Below are 20,718 nucleotides of genomic sequence, written 5' to 3' on the forward strand. Positions count from 1 at the left end.
ATGCGAATGCTTGAAGCTCTGACTGACTCTGCGCATAGTATACCATCATCGAATAATTGCACTGCGAAGGCTAGCCTGGCAATCATTTGATGCACGGCCCCCCGATTTCCATCCCTATGCAAAAGGTGAATCTGAAACAGGCGTGCCATCCGCTAAGAATGAGCGCTGAAGTCGGCTTACACGCTCGACACACCAATTCCGTGGGTCCGCGTGGTTGCCCATTTCACTGAAAGAGTGCTCCATCGATGGTTGGATCGGTCCGTATGTGCTTGCAAAACTCTGTCCGTGTGCGTACACCTTATCAGACGCACGCGCGGTCAGCAATCTGTCTCCTGTGCATACGTAGTATGCATGTATCCAGCTGCAAACCTACTTGTGCCCGACTCAGTATCAGGCCCATAGTAAGTAAGGCTCTAGCAACAGCAGCAGAAAGCCAGAGGTACACCTACACCACAGTACTGTGCACACCTGACACTGACCTTATGCAATGCACGGAAAGGACACGTGCAGATGGGAATAAGATAATGTCTATATGGGTATATATCCAGCAGAATGATAATTTAGGAGTAAGGTACAGGTATGAGAGAGAGCAGCTTTATCCTGTGAGGTAACTGCTGCTGTAGTGAGAGAGGCTCCTCCGCCCGCCCCGCCTGGAGGTCAGAGTAAAACTAACAGAAAAAGCAAACTGAGTCTATAAATAACTCGCACGCTCACTGGCTGAGGTGAACAAATACAGAACACGTGAAGCAGACTGCCCAATGGCAGACGCGGGAGCTCTCGGGCTCCACATGAGGCGGCCCGTTCCCAGATGGACAGCTGTCGCAGCCAATGCGACTTCTCTGTGGGCTCGTGCCCCGCCCCAGTGTACGTGATTGGTGTGTTAAGAGATAAGGGGCGGCGATGACAGGCGGGGGGCCTGGAGTCAGCGGGCTGCGCCCAGCTATTTTCTCTTCTACTGACGTCCCGTCCGTCCAATCAGCGAACGGTCCTTGTTTCTCTCTAGACTGTTATTGGCCAGCGCGGTGGCTGCTGCCACCCCCCCTGTCCAGAGTGGCAGCTTGGTTGGCCAATGGGCTGTCAGTGCGAGGCAGCAGGGTGCAGTGTGAGGAGGTGCGCGGGATGTTGGCCGCTCGGAGGCTCGGGTAGAACAGGAGGATCTAGGAGGAAGCAGGGGGGCAGACAAGGAGCGAGGTTCGGGTGCCTGGCTCAGGTGAGGGAGATGTGCGCCTATAGGGGATGAGTGGTGCCCCTATAGGGAATGAGTGGTGCCTGCATGTCTGTGTTTACCTGCTCCTGTCTCTCCCAGCCAGGGCACTCATTCCAGCTGGGTTATAATTAATGCATACGCGCTTAAATAAGTAAATGAATGGCCTGTGGATGGTCACCGCCCAGCCTGTCAGTATACCCTGAGTACATGGATAAGTCCGTGTATATCATTATTTTAGCTGTAACACGTGTGTGTGCTCTCCTATGTCTGTGCAATAGGTGTGGGTAATTGCTTATAGCTCTGCACAAGTTCACGGTAGGGATTGGCTGCAGAGTAGGGATTAGTAACTAAGGGGGATCGGTTGCGGGGTAGGGGTCTGCTGCTAAGTGGGGATCGGTTGCGGGGTAGGGGGTCTTCTGCTAAGTGGGGATCAGTTGCGGGGTAGGGGTCTTCTGTTAAGTGGGGATCGGTTGCGGGGTAGGGGTCTGCTGCTAAGTGGGGATCGGTTGCGGGGTAGGGGTCTGCTGCTAAGTGGGGATCGGTTGCGGGGTAAGGGTCTGCTGCTAAGTGGGGATCGGTTGCGGGGTAGGGGGTCTGCTGCTAAGTGGGGATCGCTTGCGGGGTAGGGGTCTGCTGCTAAGTGGGGATCGCTTGCGGGGTAGGGGTCTGCTGCTAAGTGGGGATCGGTTTTCGGGGTAGGGGTCTACTGCTAAGTGGGGATCGGTTTTCGGGGTAGGGGTCTGCTGCTAAGTGGGGATCGGTTTTCGGGGTAGGGGTCTGCTGCTAAGTGGGGATCGGTTTTCGGGGTAGGGGTCTGCTGCTAAGTGGGGATCGGTTTTCGGGGTAGGGGTCTGCTGCTAAGTGGGGATCGGTTTTCGGGGTAGGGGTCTGCTGCTAAGTGGGGATCGGTTTTCGGGGTAGGGGTCTGCTGCTAAGTGGGGATCGGTTGTGGGGTAGGGGTCTGCTGCTAAGTGAGGATCGGTTGCGGGGTAGGGGGTTTGTTGGGTTGCATTCTAGGGATCTGTAGAATGGCAGTGTAGGGATCTGCTGACAGCTAGGGATCTGTAGCATGGCAGTGTCTGCTGTAGGCTAGGGATCTGTTGGGTTTCATGGTATGTATGGGGTGTGTTGGGTTGCATACTAGGGATCTTATAGCAGCAAAGGGGTCTGTAGCATGACAGGGTATTTTGTTTGGCAGTTGCATGTAATCTTTGCCCCATTTATGCTTTGTCCTACTGATGATGTCATTGTTTGAAGCTGTTACTTTTATTGTGAAACTTAATTTTGTATCATTTTGTCAGTCAGGTTTCAGAATTAACTTTCTCAAGAAATCGGTGGCAACTTGGCTCGTATATAATAGAGGTGTTTACGGTGCACATTGTTCATGTCAAGGAACATTGCTTTATCTGATGGTATGATTGTGGCCTGGTGCAATGTGTCAATAGAAAAAGGGTTAGTGGTTGGTGCTTGTGGTTTATATAGCTGGGTGTGTCTGTATTAATGACTGATGCCAGCATGCTGATATGTTTGGCAGGTTTATGGACAGTTTGGAGATGGAACATTGTAAGTTAACAGATTATTACGGTCACTTGTTGAGTATGGCTCTTTGATTGCTGAGCTCGCATTGTTTGAACCATACCATCACAGTGGGGTGGGGGGGTATTTTGTAATATGTTATCAGTTTTCCAATATATATATATATATATATATATATATATATATATATATATATATATATATATATATATATATATATATATATATCTATATATCTATAGAACATTCCTTGAAATATGGGGAAACACCAAAACTATTCATGGGGATTTCTATGTGCATGGCTTGTGCCTTAAAACAAAACATATGTGGTATTTCCCTTGCTATTTTATATTGCATCATGTGTATGTTTTGTACCGATCTTTATCTGGAACATATATATTTCTATTCTCATGTAACCCTTTGATTTGGTATATCTAAACCAGGTTGCCTGGGTGCATTATAAGGCTACTTTTGACTTGTTTCACCCCTGATAAAATGCTGTCTGTATTAGATTGAGATTTGCATCACTAATATTTAAAAATATAAAGTTACTGTTTGTGTACTCATTATGCAAATGTTAAGAAATCCCAGGCATTCAATTCATTCAGTGGCTAATTCGCATAGTTCATGTAAATGTCCTGTGAATTGTATGGTTGCAATGAATTGGTAGTAATTGGTATGTCACCAGTTCATTGTCAATTGATATGTACTGTAACAGTCCTAGTGGGGATTGGCAGCTTTGTGTGAAGGTCATCTGCGCACCAACACGGTATAACCGTACTTGTAGGAGATTAGTAAGTACCATCCTCAGGCTCCATCATCAGCACCTCTGAGCGGTGCTATGTTTATGTGCTGCAGTGCCTCTTTACTGGATAGTCGTCCTCGGTCCTCCTGACCACTTACTTTGGATCAAGACTGCTCGGTAGCAGGCAGAGAGCTAGCCTTCCCTGGATAACACATGAGTACAGCGGGTATAGGCATCACTCGGGAACAAAAAAGGATTTTAAGTACAGGTTGAGAGTCTCCCATATCCTAATATTCCGAAATACAGAATTATTTAATGGTTCAATGTACACAAACTTTGTCTAAGGCACAAATTATTAAGAATATTGTATACAATTACCTTCAGGCTGTGTGTATGAGGTGTATATGAAACATAAATTAATTTCATTTCTGTACCCAAACTTTGCTTGAGCCACAAAATTATTGAAAATATTGTATAAAATTACCTGCAGGCAGTGTGTATAAGGTGTATATAACACATAAATGCATTCTGTGTGTATATTTGGGTCCCATTCCCAAGATATTTCATCATGATATGCACATATTGCAAAATACGGAATATTCCGTTATCCAAAATACCCCTGGTCCCAAGCATTTTGGAACCTGTAGTATGTTTTATTTGCTCAGAAATGGTTCTCGGAAGAGATGTTGCACACCACCCACTTGAAGGTAGTAGATTTTGTACTTTATACATGGGACTTTTTGTCTTTCATATATAGACCCGTATTCAATTGCAGGCGAAAAGTACCGGACTGTTTAGCCTGCCGGACTTTCCTCCTACATCGAGCGTTTTTGGCGAAAACACTTTCCATGCGCACGGCCGCTTTTCGCCCTATACAATTCCAAAGGACGCGAACACGGGACCCGGCGAAACTCAAACAGGCGTAAAGTGTTTTCAGATTTGGGGAAATCAGCCTAACACCCCTCTAAAGATGCTCTGACATGGGGGTTCACTATGGGTACCCCCGAAATAGCCTTTCTAAAGTTATTTGGGGTTTTTAAATGGTCTCAATAGGCGCTATTTAGAGTCTTTGGGTCAGTGGCAAAGAATAGCATTTAGCAACTTTTTTTGGCCAAAATAAGTAGTCCCATCAAATTTGGGGTACTTGAAAATGGGTGCAAACAGTGGTTCTCCAACTCAGTCCTCAGGAACCCACCCAGGTCACCAGGCAGGTACACAGGTGTACTCATTACTCGCTGACACATTTTAAAAGATCCACAGGTGGAGGTAATTATTTTACTTGATTACGTGAGGAGACCTGGAAAACATGCACTGTTGGGGTCCTGAAGGACCGAGTTTGGGAACCTGTGGGTCAAGCATATGTAAAAATCTCTATAAAGTGAAGCATTAAACAGCACCAAAAACGCACCTTCGGCAAGCACCTGCAATCAAATATAAACCACCCCATACTTGCAGACCACCCCCAAAGGCTATTTCGCTAGTTTTTGAAGTTGTACCCCCACTTTGAAATTTTTCACCCACTTTTTCAAAGTGCTTTTTTTGGGGTATCCTTTGTGATTTTTTTCAACATTTTTTGACGCAGTTAGCGTCAAGGGGGTGTCCAAAAGGTTGGATAAGTGGAATCAGCGAAATTGATGTCGTTGCAGAAAAAGTTTTGCCGAGAACGCTAATTGAATACGGCCCATTGTTTTATACCCACACATGTTGGTCAGGTGTCCCTTCATTCAGTCCTGGCTGATTCCTTGATCTCCTGCATGATCTTCACTCTTAACCTGGGTACACACTGATGTATATATCGGCCGTTCCATTGGCCGGTGTACATGTCTGTGAATGACGTTGTTCAGACATATAGGATTGTCCTGGTAGATGGCCGATGTATCTGCTAATGTGCACAGACGACCTGCCAATCGCCTGTGCACGTGCTTTAGGGACCCGCCGATGAGTGGCTTTAACTGGGCAGGCACATTTAAATGCCCGCCCAGTTGTGACGTCAAGCCCGGAACTTTTCCTCAGACTATATGTAAGTGTAGTGTTCATTCTAGCACCCTGCGCCTGTCACAACCGTTGCAATTCCTCTTTCCTGCCTGGGGTGTCGCTCTCTGCTCTGGTACTTCTAGCACACTCAGGTCTGTATGTCAGCTGAGTGTGCTAGAAGCACCAGAGCAGAGGATGACATCCCAGACAGGAAAGAGGAACTGCACGGGTTGTGAAAGGTGCAGGGTGCTAGAGTGAACTCTAAATGTGTATGCACTTTCCAATTGCCAGATCGGTCGTCCCGGGCGACCTACAGCTTTATTGTAATGCTACTCCATGGCATTGTGGTGACCCTTATCCACTGGGACAGTGCACAATCCAGAATTGTTAGAATTTGGGTGAATTTTGCCATCCGGTTCCCATAGTGTTGCAGAAGCCTGTATACCAGCGGCCCCCTTCCCTCACTTTAGCGCCTGCAGGATTCAGGAGAGTATAATCATATGTTTGTGAAAATCAAACCATTCTTCTGCATAACTTTAATGTAGCCTCATTCTTGCAAAAGCAGTATTATAAGCGAGCTGAACATTTTATGCTCTGTAGCATTCGATGCCATGTGCATACACCTGGCATTGATGCCTCTCAACAGGCACACACTTACCAAGCATTAATATGCAATGAATATGTATATGTTTGATAAGTTGTCCTGGCTCACAGCTGCTGTTAATGGGGAATGAATCGAGATATATGAACAAAGAATACACAAAACCAATGCATCACATAGGCCACCAAATGACCTAACTTCCGTAGAAGTGCTGCAGGCACGCTACACCCACACAGTGACGTGAGATGCATAAGTTATCCTCTTCAACAAAGACCGTCCTAATGGGCACACGTTAAACCCGCACGAAACGCAGGCTGGAGATGTGCTGTTTCCTCCTGTAGGATATGTTGCATTATAAATGTATTTATTTTCAGGATAAGCAGGAGTGCCTCTTTCTGATTACACATGGCGCAGCATAATTATGATAGTGTGTAGTATAGATTATTCTCATGCAGTATTTTGCTCTATCAGGCACTGTGCATGCAGATGAGCACCTTACATCTCATTCTAAGGTATGTAGTTTGGAAGCCGACGGTCTAAATCCCGACCGCCGGCTTCCAGACGTTCTAATCCTGGCGTGGTACTAATGACAGGTGTCAAAATCTAGACCCCTGTCATTAACCAGACGCCGGAAGACCGACGCCCAGCATCCCGATCGAAGTGATGCCGGGCGCGGACAGCCGCTGGGGTGAGGGTTAGGTTTACGGCTCCCGGGGGGTACTTAGCGTTAGGCACCCCCCCCCTGGGAGGTTAGGGTTAGGCTAGGGGAAGGGAGGGTTAGGCACCGCCGGGTGGAGGTTATGGTTAGACACCCCGACCCTGGGGAACTTAGGTTTAGGCGGCGGGGAAGGGGGGGGTTAGGTTTAGGCACTTAGAGGGTGGGGTTAGGCACTTGGGGAGGGGGGGGGAGGTTAGGGTTAGGCACCCCTAAGGGAGGGTTGGGGGGGGGGAATTAGGTTAGCGATACTTACCTTAGGATCGATCGGGACTTTCACTCTTGTCGTGCTGCCGCTGTCGGGATTTGAACCGTTGGACGTGCGTCCGGTGGTAATACCTACTACATCCCATTCTAATAGACGTTTTTCTCTCACGCAGCATACAGTTTATTAACAATCAAGTAAATGCAAGATGCTTTTGAAAAGCAGCATTTACTATATAAGTATAAGTATCGACGATGCATTAAGTTGGTGATAAAAGACCTCTGATAACTAGCGAAGATCACTAGTGTTCCCTAATGTACATTGGAAGAACTTCCCCTGCGTGTCTGATCCTTTTCTTATTCTAGAGCTTTGCTGCTATGCAATGTGCAGGCTGCACATGGCTTCTGACCCGCCCCTGTCCCTAGGCCCCACCCCCCAGGTGGTATTGTGACAGGTTATAACACCTACAAGTAGTATGGGATAGAGGCAAAATCAATGGTAGCGTTAGGGAAGCTAAGATCTGCAAGCAGGCTTTGCAGCATCTTTATAGAAGCTTTGGCGTATCTTGCAGCATAAATATTTGTATACGTTAATCTGTTAATATGTATATTGGAAAAATTCCTGGGGATTAGTGTGCCTTTAGAATGACATAATCTCATAAATCTGCACTGAAGTCTTTAAAATGTGAAAAGCTTGTCCAGATGAATGTGCTGTAATAACCGCAAGTAACTTTTTTTTTTTTTTTTTTTTTTTTTTCTTTCACCAAGGCCCGTATTCAATTTGAGGCGAAAAGCCGTTTTCACGTGTTTTTGGCTTTTTCGCCGATGTCATTTTCGCCTATTTTTGGTTTTACTCCGAATTCAATTTGGAAGACTTTCTGCCTAGGCGGAATATCAAAACAATGTAATAAGCGAAAAAGTTTCACCAGGCGGAAAAAAGTGCAGAATTGGGGTTTTGGGGTGCAATGTTGCGTGAACCCCCGTGCAGCCTTCAGACTTAAGGACATTTCAAAAAACACTTTGCATTTGGGGGCGAAAAAAAAAATGTTGGGAGACAGTTAAAAACTAGCGAACTTGACTCTGGGGGGGGTCCCCAAGTATGCCCTATGTGTTTTTGTTTTTATTGCATGTGCTTGCGGCAGGAGGATTAATCATGATTTTTTCAACTTATCTTTAGCAACTTTTAAATATGCTCACCCCCATTTTCAAGTACTCCAAATTTGCTGGGATTACTTATTTTCTGGAAAAAATACTCCTGAATACTATTCTTCACCACGTATACAAAAACGCTATTTAGCAGCTATTGAGCCCGTTTAAAAACATCAAATAGCTTCAGCAAGCCAAATCGGGGGTACCATAGCGAACCCCCATGTCAGAGCATCGTAGGGTGTCAGGCTGATTTCCCCAAATCTGACAGTACTTTCTGCCTGTTCCAAGTTTCGCCGGATCCCATTTTCGCTTACTTCCATATTGAATACGGGCTAAAGCGGGGACGGCCGCAATACCTTTCCGCCTACAAAAGACGCGATAAGTCTGGGAGGCGAAAAAGTATCGCTGATACGCTCTAATTGAATACGGCTCCAAATTGGTAAGGGAATTGCTTTGTCTTTTACTTCCGCTAAAGCATACTTCTCTACTTTTTGATGATGCCCTCCGGGAAAGGTCTTGGTGGCGTTGAGCATATAACATTGGGGTGTTGCAGAGTTGTTTATAGCGCCTGTGTAAACTGCACGAGAGCTATTCAATGGTTTGCGTGGCCAACCCCACGCTGATCACGGCGGTCACATTCTTGAGCCCTAATGCACGGGATTAGCCGCGTTACGTGATTTTTCCCGTGCTAAGTTCTGGGCACGCTGCAGTTAAGGTGTGTCCTGCACTCGCCACCAGCCCCAAAGTGCTACTTTATGTGGCTTTTTGCTTGCACCTCTGGAGGGAGCAGAAATCTGCGATAAGTGCAGCCTCAGGACTGGTGGCCCAAGACAATTGATTAGCTCCCGGTCACTTTAGACTTTAGTCATAATTTTATGCTGGGTACACAGACAACGGATCGGTCAGCAGACCGATCTTTAGTCAGTGGCTGCTTGTTAATCTAAACGCACTTACCAGTTGGCCGCACGATACGTCTGGGCTGACATGACAAATGTACTGGCGGTCGGTAGGTAGCCCATGCAAACCGGTTGTGCTGCAGAGCCGACCTGATATGTCTGTGAACGACGTTGTTCAGCCATATTGGGTGTACACACCCAACGATGCAGTCAATAGTGTTCACTCTAGGTCTGGTGGCAGGCAGGGCGCCGGACCTAGATCAAAGGGCACTTCTGCGCGCGCCGAAAGCGCGTGGGCGGCCTGAAAAAGGGCGTGACCAATGAAAAGGGGGCGTATCTTTATGACTTATCCCCTTTTCGTCACTCTTGGGGACATGCCCGGCACTTACGGACATGCCAGGCAGCCCCCAAGCACCGCGGTCACTGTGAATGGATACCGGGCAAATGCGCCCGACATCCATTCACCGGCGGTGACCGCTGCTCTGCCGTTTTCCCCACCCGTGGGACACTGCGGCCCGCGGGTGAAGGACAGAGCCCGCACTGGAGGGCAGGGTGCTTTCCTTCAGAAATGGGGCTCGGCGCCCCGCCCCACTGGACCTATTCAGTATATCGCTGGTCGATATAACAAACGATTTATCGCTACGTGTGTACAGGATCTTAGTCTATAAGGCCATTATTTTATTTACACATTTTTTTTTTACCTTTTGAAATAAAAAGCAATACACTCTTGTGTTGTTGTTTTTTAAATTTTTTTATTTTTTTTCAGGGTTCCCCCTAATTTTTGTAATTAGTCTTTCAGGACAAGGGCCTGATTCATTACGGTTCGCTATTGGGATCGCAGCTGCGATTACGCACGCAGTCCCACTGCAAAAATATGCCAATGAATGCTATTGCCATGCCGTCGCAGCCTAACATAAGGACGCCCACCTTACCTTACACACATCCGTAATACTTAGCAAGTCTGCGAAACCATCGATAACATCGAGTACCATCAGAGCCTCACGCACACTTGCACAAGGTCTGACCTTACTGTAACGGAGATCAAACGCACTGGCACGCCTCGTGAACATCCCCAAATGGTCACTTCCTGTCAATCACACTGTGATGGGTTCGCGCACAGCGATGCGTGCGTAGTAAGCAACAGTCAGTTTGCGTGCGTAATTGCAGGGGCCGACCTCTCCATCCATTTATTGGATAACCAAAGCTATATTATATAGAGAGTGCACACGTTCCACCGCGCTTTACATAGACTATTTCTGTCCTTCACTGTAGTCCCTGATCCTGTGGAGCTACAGCGCACGGCCCTTATTCAGCAGTGCGCGCAGAGTCCTGATGGTCAAGAATCTTGCGCAGGCGCTTGACCCGTAGTGCGGGTCCTGCGTAATCGCACACAGATCGGCAGCAGACTGTCAGTGATTGGTCGGGAGGAGACTGCGACTGCCTCAGTTTCCCGAAACCTGAGGTGCGTCGCAGCCGTTGGGGAGGAAGGGAAGATGTCAGGATCTCCGTCGGTTGACACAGATTTCCTGGCCTCTTTCTTTCATCTGCGTCAGCCTGATTGCGTGACCCCATGGGTCACTTAGCCGGCCGATGCTCCCGCAGATTATCCGATGCTGCCTCCTGCTGCATTACCATATCTGCTAGGATCGAATTGAAAAGCTGCTTGCGTGCAGCTTTGCAGTTCCGTTCCGTACTCAATCAGCCCCTGTGTTCCCTACCACATGGACCCGCATTCATATGAAAAATTCAGTTCATGTTCATGAGGCAAAACGGAGAGGTGAGAACTCGAAACATAGCGACGGGGGAGACATTTCTTTCAGCTGCGCTTTCTCTTTGCACGCCGGGAAAAAAAAAATGTATGCTTGATACTTAACTTCATGTGTGATATATATATAATAAAATAGTCACCGGTCTCTAGGCTGCTATTTTTGAGTTTAATAATTATACAGGCACTGTGGCAAACTGCTTGTACTCCAAGGCCTGTCCAGCTAGCTATGTGTGGTGCCCTACTTTCCGAAGTCCTCTCATTGAGCCATTTCTAGATCTTCCCTTGTACTAATGAATACATAATGAAAGCTCTGGCCACAGTGCCAGATGTTAACTGCACTGCGTTCACAGGGAGCGATCACCTTGTGGCTAACCGTGCTCTTAATAGCAGGTATCACCACACTATCACAGTGCCAGGCTCAGCGACCACACAACAATTACATCCTCACTTTACGCCAAGTGCTGGCCTAGATTTAAAGGGATTAATGTTCTGTTGTGATGACTGGTATGGCTTTCATTCGCCGTCCGCTGCTTAAGGTGGCACTAAAACCATTTTTTCTTTTTACATCTTCTAATTACTTTACAATGGCAGCTGCACCATGCTTTATCTCTTGTATATCCCTAATGCAGTGTCCTTACACTGGTTATAGTGAGCAGGGCATTATAAAGAGGATGACTGCAAAAATGGGAGCAGTGCATTAAGCATGTGTTTCTTGTAAACCTGTGTTCCTAAAATGTTTATTAAAGTAAATATATATTTGTAATCTGGACCAGATTATTATTATTGGTTTGCAAGATACGGACAGGGACATAGAATACATAAAGCGGGGGCACACAAGGCAGGCAAAATAAATGCAGATTTAAAGGGCTGGAAGGAGGGACACTTGTGAGAACCTACAGGTCCAATGAGAAAAGGACCCGACCGAGATGAGATGAGCAAGCAGAGAGGAGATGGGGACAGTTGTGGGGGTCTTGCCAGTGTGATTGGTATATGCAGAAGTGGGCTATGCTGTAATAAAGAGGTTGGGTTACAGAGGCTGTTTCAAGACTTAATGGGAAAAATTCAGCTGCTGTCACAAAGTGGTGTCGCAACCAACATCACCAATTTATCCTCGAACCCCATAGAGGTGCGCAAGAAACTTGGAGATGTTGAGGTATCACTTTCTGCCGCAATGTGTGCTGCTGAACATCGTTGAGAATTACTCCCACACTCCAAAAATATTTACTGGTAGGTTAATTGGCACCCAACACAAATTAACCCTAGTGTGGGAATCGGTATGTAATACCGCCAGCCGCATGGCCGGCAGTTCGAATCCCGGCAGCGTCAGGCCGACAGAGGTAGAGATCCCGGCAGCCCGACAACGCTGGAAATCCCGATCGTCCCCAGGAAAGTACTAACTAACCTAACCTACCACCCTACCCCTCCCTTAGGGGTGCCAAACCCTAGCCTCCAACCCAAGTGCCTAGCCCTAATCTCCCCCCTCTAAATACCTAAACACCCCCTTCCCCGCTGCCTATACCCAAGTCCCCCAGGGGTTGCCTAACCCTAACCTCCCCCCGGGGGTGCCTATCCCTAAGTCCCCCCCCCGGGAGCCCTAAACCTACGCCCTCCAACTAACGGCTGTCCGCTCGCGAAACCCGGCATCCCTTCGATCGGGATGCTGGGTGCCAGTCTCCCAGCGTAGGGCTAATGACAGGTGTCTAGATTTTAGATGCCTGTCATTTAACCCTAGCCGGGAATGAGGAGTCGGGAAGCCGGCGGTCGGTATTGCGGCCGCTGGCATCCTAAACGTATACCCTAGTGTGTATGTGTGTGCGCATGTGATAGGGAATATAGAGTGTAAGCTCCACTGGGGCAGGGACTGATGTGAATGGCCAAATATTCCCTCTAAAGCGCTGCGGAATATGTGTGCTCTATGTAAATAACTGGCGATAATAATTAGAAATGGGCCGAAGAGCCGGAGTGGGTAAAATTAAATCCACAAGTGGTTTGTGTCAAGGGTGAAGTCGAGCAGAGGCTGGGAAAGGTGGCGAAAAGTAAATCTAATTGTGCTGGTAAATCGACGATTTATTGCCCCAATTCCCGTTCTGCAGCGCCTGGGTCAGGGATTCGAGGAAGTTCAACATATTGTAAATCCTCGATGCACCGATCCCAACCAAAAACAGAAAACTTTGCAGAGGCTTAATTTGCAGTGTGGTGCACTAGATATGGAGTGAGGTGAGTAAGTCTTGCTGCAGCAGTGGATTGCAGTGAGGATTGATGGATGAGGGAAGTGGCGGGTAGGATGAGTTGGCAGAAGTAGAGATGGGAGCTGAAAACGTCATTGACCACAAGCTATGATGTTGGGAGCACAGTGACCTAACGGGCGTCTTTCATGCTGTGCAAGTCAAAGAACCTACTGAAAGGATTCCTGTTCCAGGAGCAATAAGTGTTAACCGTTGTTCTTGAGGTGCCTGACAATGTTCAACAACACAGGCTCTTCCTACAGAAGCCACAAAAATAGAATAAATTAAAAATATATATGTAAGGGCAATACACAAACATACAAAGCAAAGAAAAGCCATTGACTGGCGACATAAACCATTAAAGTGAAGTTTATTTAGCCTCAAAAATAAAGATCCTGATGATATATAGCCGTCATTTCTGCATTACAACATCCAGTATTGAATTGAACCTGCCGATGATGATATTATTATTTGTCATTATTACTATTATTGTGGGTACCACAGTGCCGTACAGGGAATAAATTTGACGACCGGATACATAAGTACAGACTATATAAATTCACATAGAGAAATAATTACACTGAGCAGCATAATTACTCTACAGATACCTAGATAGCTGTTGTACACACGCAAGTATGCAGAATAAACTCTATTGACCTATATTAAGATCAATCTGTATTATTTAGAGGATAATAGGGTGCACTACAAAGTACATCTGGCTCATTTCATGATCTGGTTGCATCAGTTGCAAAACCCGAAGTATGTGAAATTATTATAGTAATCCTTAACACTATAATGGGACTATTATTTGATACCGAATACAAGGCCACAATTATACGACATTCAGTTTCTTGTGACGTAATTTGGAAAAAATTTGTGTGTGTTGCATCTGTCGCAGCAGATTGTTAATGTTTTACATTTAGAAAATATTAACCAACTTCCAGGTTTTCAAAGCTCACGTTTGTAACTTAGCTTTATCTTTGTTCATCCGCCATTCCCATAGTAAAATAATTAAAATGCAGTGAGACCTGTGTGAAACGGCATCTCTCCAAATGTTGAATCACTTGCAATGCATGGCATGACCCATCCTTGTGATCTAAGGGGTTGGGTATGAATAGCTGGCAGCTAAATTACCGCCGGGTCAAATCCTGATGCCGGAAGCCCGAAGTTGCAGAATCCCGAAAGGGGCGGTAAGTACTCTAACCCTAACCCTCTGTTGGTGGTGCCGAACCCTAACCCTCTCTTGGTGGTGCCTAACCCTCTCTTGGTGGTGCCTAACACTAACCTCCCCCTGGTGGTGCCTAACCCTATCCTCCCCCCCCCCCCCCCCCTTCCAGCACCCTAAACCTAACCCTCATTGGGGGGTGCCTAAACCTAACCCCCACCCCATCCCCAGGCTAAGTTTAATACTTACCCCTATATTTAGCTTCGGGATGGCGGGGGTTGGGATGCCGACGTCAGTATCCTGATGTCGTCGTGATATCTGTGCCTGCATTATGCCGGGCGCCGGGATTCCGGCATTGGTATATCGCCGCCTGGGACCCCATCCGACGGCATATAATACGTATCTCATTTTAAGGGTTAGGAGTCTTTTCAGATTCATCCGTCTCCTATAATGCTCCCTGGCTTCCTTCACTGTATACAAGTGACATTGCACTGTAACCTCAATCTCCAGTTACTGTTTGCACTCTACCTGGACATCTCATGGAGCTATACTTGATATATGGCATATTGAATCATCACACCTAAAGTATATGTTCTCTTGCACAAATGATGTGATGAAAATGCTGCATACAGAAGACTTTGCTGCTGGCAATACTCTGGGAGATAGTACTACACACCTACACACAGCACAGTTGCAGTTCTTTCAGTGAAAGAGAGAATGTTGCAGAATAAGTGACATTAATCTTTAGGCTGTAAATTTGCCTTTTTATTCGCCTTCCGTCTTTTTTTTGTTTCCTCTGCCATTGCTAATTTCAGTTACGATTACGACGTGCAAGTGTTAAATATGCTTTTCCTGATCTAGCTAATGGGTGTAATTGACTTTGCACTGCAAAGGGTCTGTGATTAGTTAAATGGGACTTGTAGCGTAACCATGACACGCTTTGAAAGCTTTCTGTGGTTGCATTTTAACAACAAGTCCTAGCCTTGCAGTCCCGTTTAATACTACACTAGGGTGTGCGGTGATTCAGTAATGTGGGTTTAGCCTCATTTCTGCCTGTATCATACATCCAACCCGCTCCAAGATTTGTACAGCCCGGCACGTGCTGAGTTCTGACCAGTAAATACGATGTAATGGTTCTGCCATGCCGGGTGCATATTTATTGATTGTTTTGAATTACGTGACCAATTATACAGTGTTTATTCTGGGCATGAATACATTGCTCTGAAGCGTGTCTGTGTTTTACACCACTTTATACGTTGTGACCTGGAGAATGCAGAGGACTGGAGTTTGTCACTTGCTTAAATGTCCCTCGATATATAACACATGATACAGTTTCTAACCGACCTCCTTTTTTTTCTTTTCTTTTTCTGTGGTGTTTAGTTGTTGCTGTTATTCCATTGAAGAATGTTGTATTTACAAGTGTATATATGTTTATTTAATACAATTACGGTAACCGTTTGGCTTGGAGGCTGTTTTCAAAAATGGGAGAGCAAATCTAGTAATTGTTGTATACCCTTTTTAAAAAAAAATTTATTTATTTTTTTTTTTATTTTTTTTATTTTATTAAATTTTTTTATGTAAACTAGTTAGACCATGTTTTCCCAAATCCGGTTCTCGCGCACCCCACGGCTCATGGAGGTCTTTTATCATACATTGGTGGGTCAATAATTGTCCACTGACAGAAATCCCGAAAACAAGAGCTTAGTTGGAGAGGGTGGTAGCGTGGGCACTGGATTTGGGAGACTGTGATAAACCATCTGTTTTTTCAGTCTCTACTCTCCCTCCTTAAATGATGCCACAAGCAATATGCATGAAATGAGGTGAGACGGGTTATCGGGGAACGTGATCGGGCTTCCAAACACGACACGGCCTCTGCAAGGCATTTTTGCTCGCCATACAAAATGACCTATGTTTTGTGTTTATGTATATGACGCGCCTTTCCTCATTTCTATGTCTAAAGGTGCGTACACACTGGGCGATTAAAGTGGACAACTGAACGATAACGACATAGTTATCGCTCAGTCATCCACTTTATCGTCCATTTTTAACACAAAAACGATGAACGATAACGACGATGCGTATTCCCGCGGGTCGTTCGTCATTATCGTTCATCGGGTTAACATGCAGGCCAACCTGACGATGTCGTCAGGTTGCTGCATGTTATGAAATGGGGGCGAGAGCCCGGTGCTGAACGATATCGTTAATGATATCGTTCAGCGGGTGTGCTCAATGTCATGAACGACATTGAGCACAGCCTGCCGGGGAGACACTAGACGATATCGCTCAGGGAGCCTATCGTCTAGTGTGTACACTCCTTTAAGCGGACTGTGAAACAACTGCACGATTACAACATTGTTATTGTGCAGTCGTTTTGCAGTCTGTACTGTGCCTACACTGCGCCTTTTATGCTTTATTTAACCATAAGTACTACGATGGGCGGTGATCACCTGTAGCGATCCCGAGAGACGGCCGAGAATAATGGACTCTATTTGTGTTGTTAACTTAGAGCGGAAAGAGATCAGTGTAATTTACAGCAAAAATGCATCCAACTCGTAAATTGTTTCTGAAAACCCATCCTCTTTTATTATTTATATAGTAATCCTCACAGACGCACCACCCCCAGGTAATAATACTGCCAGAAGCGACACCCAATCAGAGAAAGCTTACTTGCTTATAAGGTTATTGATATAGTGCACACGCATTATGCAGCGCTTTGCAGAAAATAATCAATGACATCAGTCGCTGCTCCAGTGGAGCTTGCCATCTATAGTCCTATCACAGGTACACACAGACTAGAGGGGGCGGGGGGAGGGGTGGTTTGTGTTTCAATTGTTTGCGGGCACGGCTATTTCTTTTGGGTGCCCGACAGAGCGATTAAATTGTTGCTCCGTTCGGATGTGAATAGCCATGGGAGCACACATTTCTGCTTGCCGCCTCCCGAAGGTGGAGATCAGAAATGAGATAGATCAGCACTTTGGGTGCCCAAAGCAGGACTTTAAATGGTTTTAGTCAGTTTGCGTGGCTAATCCTGGTGCTTCTGGGCGTGCACCACTTGATTTGCTGGTTAGCATTACCGCCTCGCAGCACTGAGGTCATGGGTTTGGTACCCACAACGGCTCTGTGTGGAGTTTGTATATTCTCCCTTTGCTTGCGTGGGTTTCCCCAGGATACTCTGGTTTCCTCCCACTCTCCAAAAATATACTGGTAGGTTAATAGGCTCCCAACAAAATTAACCCTAGTGTGTATGTGTGTGAACATGTGGTAAGGAATATAGGGCCTGATTCAGACCCACTCGCGAGCGGCTGTCCGCTCGCAAGTGGGTCGATGGTGTGCACTGCGCATGCGCACGACGGAGGGAGCTCCGTCGTGCGCATGCGCGAGACGCGACGAGCGAAGGACTTTCCTTCGCTTGTTGTGTCTAATCAAAGGGGGCGTGCTGTCGATGTTGATTGACAGCACGCCCCCTTTGGTGGGCGTGCCGGGGGCGTGCCTCCCAGACGGGGGCGTTCCCAAGGGAACGCCTACCGTCAGAAGCCGGCCCACTGACATCACTAGTGATGTCAGTGGGAGTGATTTTGGCTCTGATAGAGCCAAAATCACTCCGGGCCTTGCGGTTGAGAAACTCAACCTGCACGCTCGTATAGACTGTGGGTGGTGACCCACAGCTATACGAGCGTCCAGGAGGACGCTCCATAATTATGGAGGTTGGCCCTGATTCAGAGCGAGCGCTCTGGTCAGAGCGTCCGGCTCTGAATCAGGGCCATAGAGTGTAAGCTCCACTGGGGCAGGGACTGGTGTGAATGGACAAATATTCTCTGTAAAGCGCTGCGGAATATGTGCGCGCTATATACAGTGCATCCGGAAAGTATTCACAGCGGTTCACTTTTCCCATATTTTGTTATGTTACAGCCTTATTCCAAAATGGAATAAATTCATTTTTGTCCTCAAAATTCTACACACATAATGACAATGTGTAAAAAGGTTTTCTGTGATTTTTGCAAATGTAATAAAAAAATTAAAAAAAATAAAATAAAATAAGAAATCACATGTACATAAGTAGTCACAGCCTTTGCCATGAAGCTCAATATTGAGCTCCGGTGCATCTTGTTTCCACTGATCATCCTTGAGATGTTCCTACAGCTTAATTGGAGTCCACCTGTGGTAAATTCAGTTGATTGGACATGATTTTGAAAGGCATACACCTGTCTATATAAGGTCCCACACTTGACAGTGCATGTCAGATCACAAACCAAGCATGAAGTTCAGGAAATTGTCTGTAGACCTCCGAGACAGGATTGTCTCGAGGCACAAATCTGGGGAAGGGTACAGAAAAATATCTGCTGCTTTGAAGGTCCCAATGAGCACAGTCTCCTCCATCATCCGTAAATGGAAGAAGTTCGGAACCACCAGGACTCTTCCTAGAGTTGGCCGGCCATCTAAACTGAGCGATCGTGGGAGAAGGGCCCTAGCCAGGGAGGTGACCAAGAACCCGACCAAGGCTGTAACATAACAAAATGTGGAAAAAGTGAAGCGCTGCAAAATATTTTCTGTATGCACTGTAAATAACTGGTAATGATAATAATATGCTTTTGATGGGTGCCCACAACACAATTAAATTGCCCCCTTGGCTATATATATATATATTTTTTTTCGTCAGAAGCCAAGTAACCTACTAGTATGTTTTTGGTTTGTGGGAAGAAACTGGAGCAAATGTGGTTGGAATCGAACCCATGACCTCAGCTGCTGTCAGGCTGCAATTATTTATTTATTACCAGTTATTTATTTAGCGCACACACATTTCGCAGCGCTGTATAGAGAATATCTTACCATCCACATCAGTCCCTGTCCCAGTGGAACTTACACTCTGTATTCCCTACCACATGTACACACACACACACACACTAGTGGTAATTTTGTTAGCAGCCAATTAGCCTACCAGTATATTTATTTTTTTTAGTGTGGGAGGAATCCGGAGTACCTGGAGGAAACCCACGCAAGCACAGGGAGAATATACAAACTCCACACAATTAGGGCCATAGTGGGAATCGAACCCATGACCTCAGTGCTGTGAGGCAGTAACGCTAACCATGACACTGTGCCACCATGCTGACCATATCTGCATATTCACAAGCAGCAATAATATGAAGTCTACCCGAAATAATGTATCTTCCATCTGTACATCATCTTTAGTATTTATTCTCTTGGATTATTAGAATTTATCGACAGTATAATTTTTTTTCCTAACACCAGATTCTTTTATTGTAAGGTTGGTATAGTGAATGTAACTACAATTTCTACTTCAGGGTCCATAGGGTATCCACAGGATACCTTGGGGTATAGGTGTGACGTCAGTCGCAGGGCACCAAAGAGTTAAGCTTTCAGCCTCCCAGGATGCACTAGGTCCCCCTCCTATACCCCGCCCCCAGGCCAAGGCACCTCAGTTTAGTTTGGTGCCCGGCCGGAGTCGGGTGCACCTGTTGGAGTGGGGGCTAGAAGAGCCCCTGAAGCTTATTCTTCATGCAGCTGTGGCTGCACAACTGGATGAACAGCATGGACAGTCAGTCCTGACGTCCATGCTGTCTTCCCTACACCCCGCCGGTACCAGAACGCCGGTACTGATCCGGGGATGCTGGTGGGCGTCTGGGGTCACAGCTAGCGGTGACCCCAGATGCTCCGGACCATGGCCGGATTCAAGGGGGACAGAGGTAAGCAGCGGGGTCCCGCGGTGGGTCCCCGCTGATCACATGGTCCTAAGTCCCCAGGCAGGGGGCTCCCTGGGGACTGGCTGCAGCGTGGAGCCAGGCGACCAACCTGCGCTTCCACTACCCCCTGGGACAGCGGACCGCAGCAGAGCGGTAGCGCTGCGGCGTCCCAGGGGTTAAATGCATGCCAGGGGAGCGCGCCTTCCCTGTCTCACAGCCGGCGCCTCCCCCGCTGCACACAGCCCTCTCTGCACTGTGCTGACTGGTCCTGTGTCAGCGCTCCTCCCCCAGGCCAGCTTCTCTCTGCTCCTCGGCGGCCATCTTCTCTGCAACGCATGGTGAACGCTGCTGGAAGTCTGGAAGGAAGCATCGTGGTCTGGGTCCCCCCGCATACCTCTCCTCCGCTGTGGCTCAGGTCTGTGTATGCAGCGCTGTGTCCTACCAGGCCCTGTGTCTGTGTAGTTGAGTGATCAGCGCTGTTAGTGCAGGAATTGTTATTTCTCTGCATTGTATGTGACTGTGCTAGCGCTGCCTGTAACTATTCTTCACTAAATTGTCAGCTTTATTACTGTCCCTGTTCTTTCTGCTAAAGCCCTTGCGGTGCGGTGCTGCAGGGTGGTCTCTCGCCTATTTAATACTTAATTGGTGAGAGAGGTCACATACGTGGTGCCATCATGTCTGAAAGTGATTTTCCCCTCCGGCTACAGTGTACCACGTGCAAAGTACCGTTAGCGGAGGGGGAGGGTAGCGCGGAGGGCCTTTGCCGGCAGTGTTGTCCATGGCGCGGCCTATTACGGTTACAGCACCGGTACAGGAGCCGCCCTGGGCTTG

General features: G+C 47.0%; 1 protein-coding gene across 3 annotated transcripts in view; it reads left to right on the top strand.

Annotated features, from left to right (window-relative positions):
• The first annotated feature begins 1,109 nt into the window (after positions 1–1,109).
• Positions 1,110–20,718, top strand: part of HDAC4 (histone deacetylase 4) — a 165,275-nt gene continuing 145,666 nt past the window's right edge. For all 3 annotated transcript variants that reach the window (XM_088467756.1, XM_088467758.1, XM_088467759.1), the window contains exon 1: positions 1,110–1,210. The gene's annotated coding sequence lies outside the window, so the exon portion shown is untranslated. The remainder of the gene's footprint in view (positions 1,211–20,718) is intronic.

This window comes from Taudactylus pleione, unplaced genomic scaffold (assembly GCF_031769625.1).
Source record: "Taudactylus pleione unplaced genomic scaffold, aTauple2 ptg000074l, whole genome shotgun sequence".
In the NCBI taxonomy this organism is placed as follows: Eukaryota; Metazoa; Chordata; class Amphibia; order Anura; family Myobatrachidae; genus Taudactylus; species Taudactylus pleione.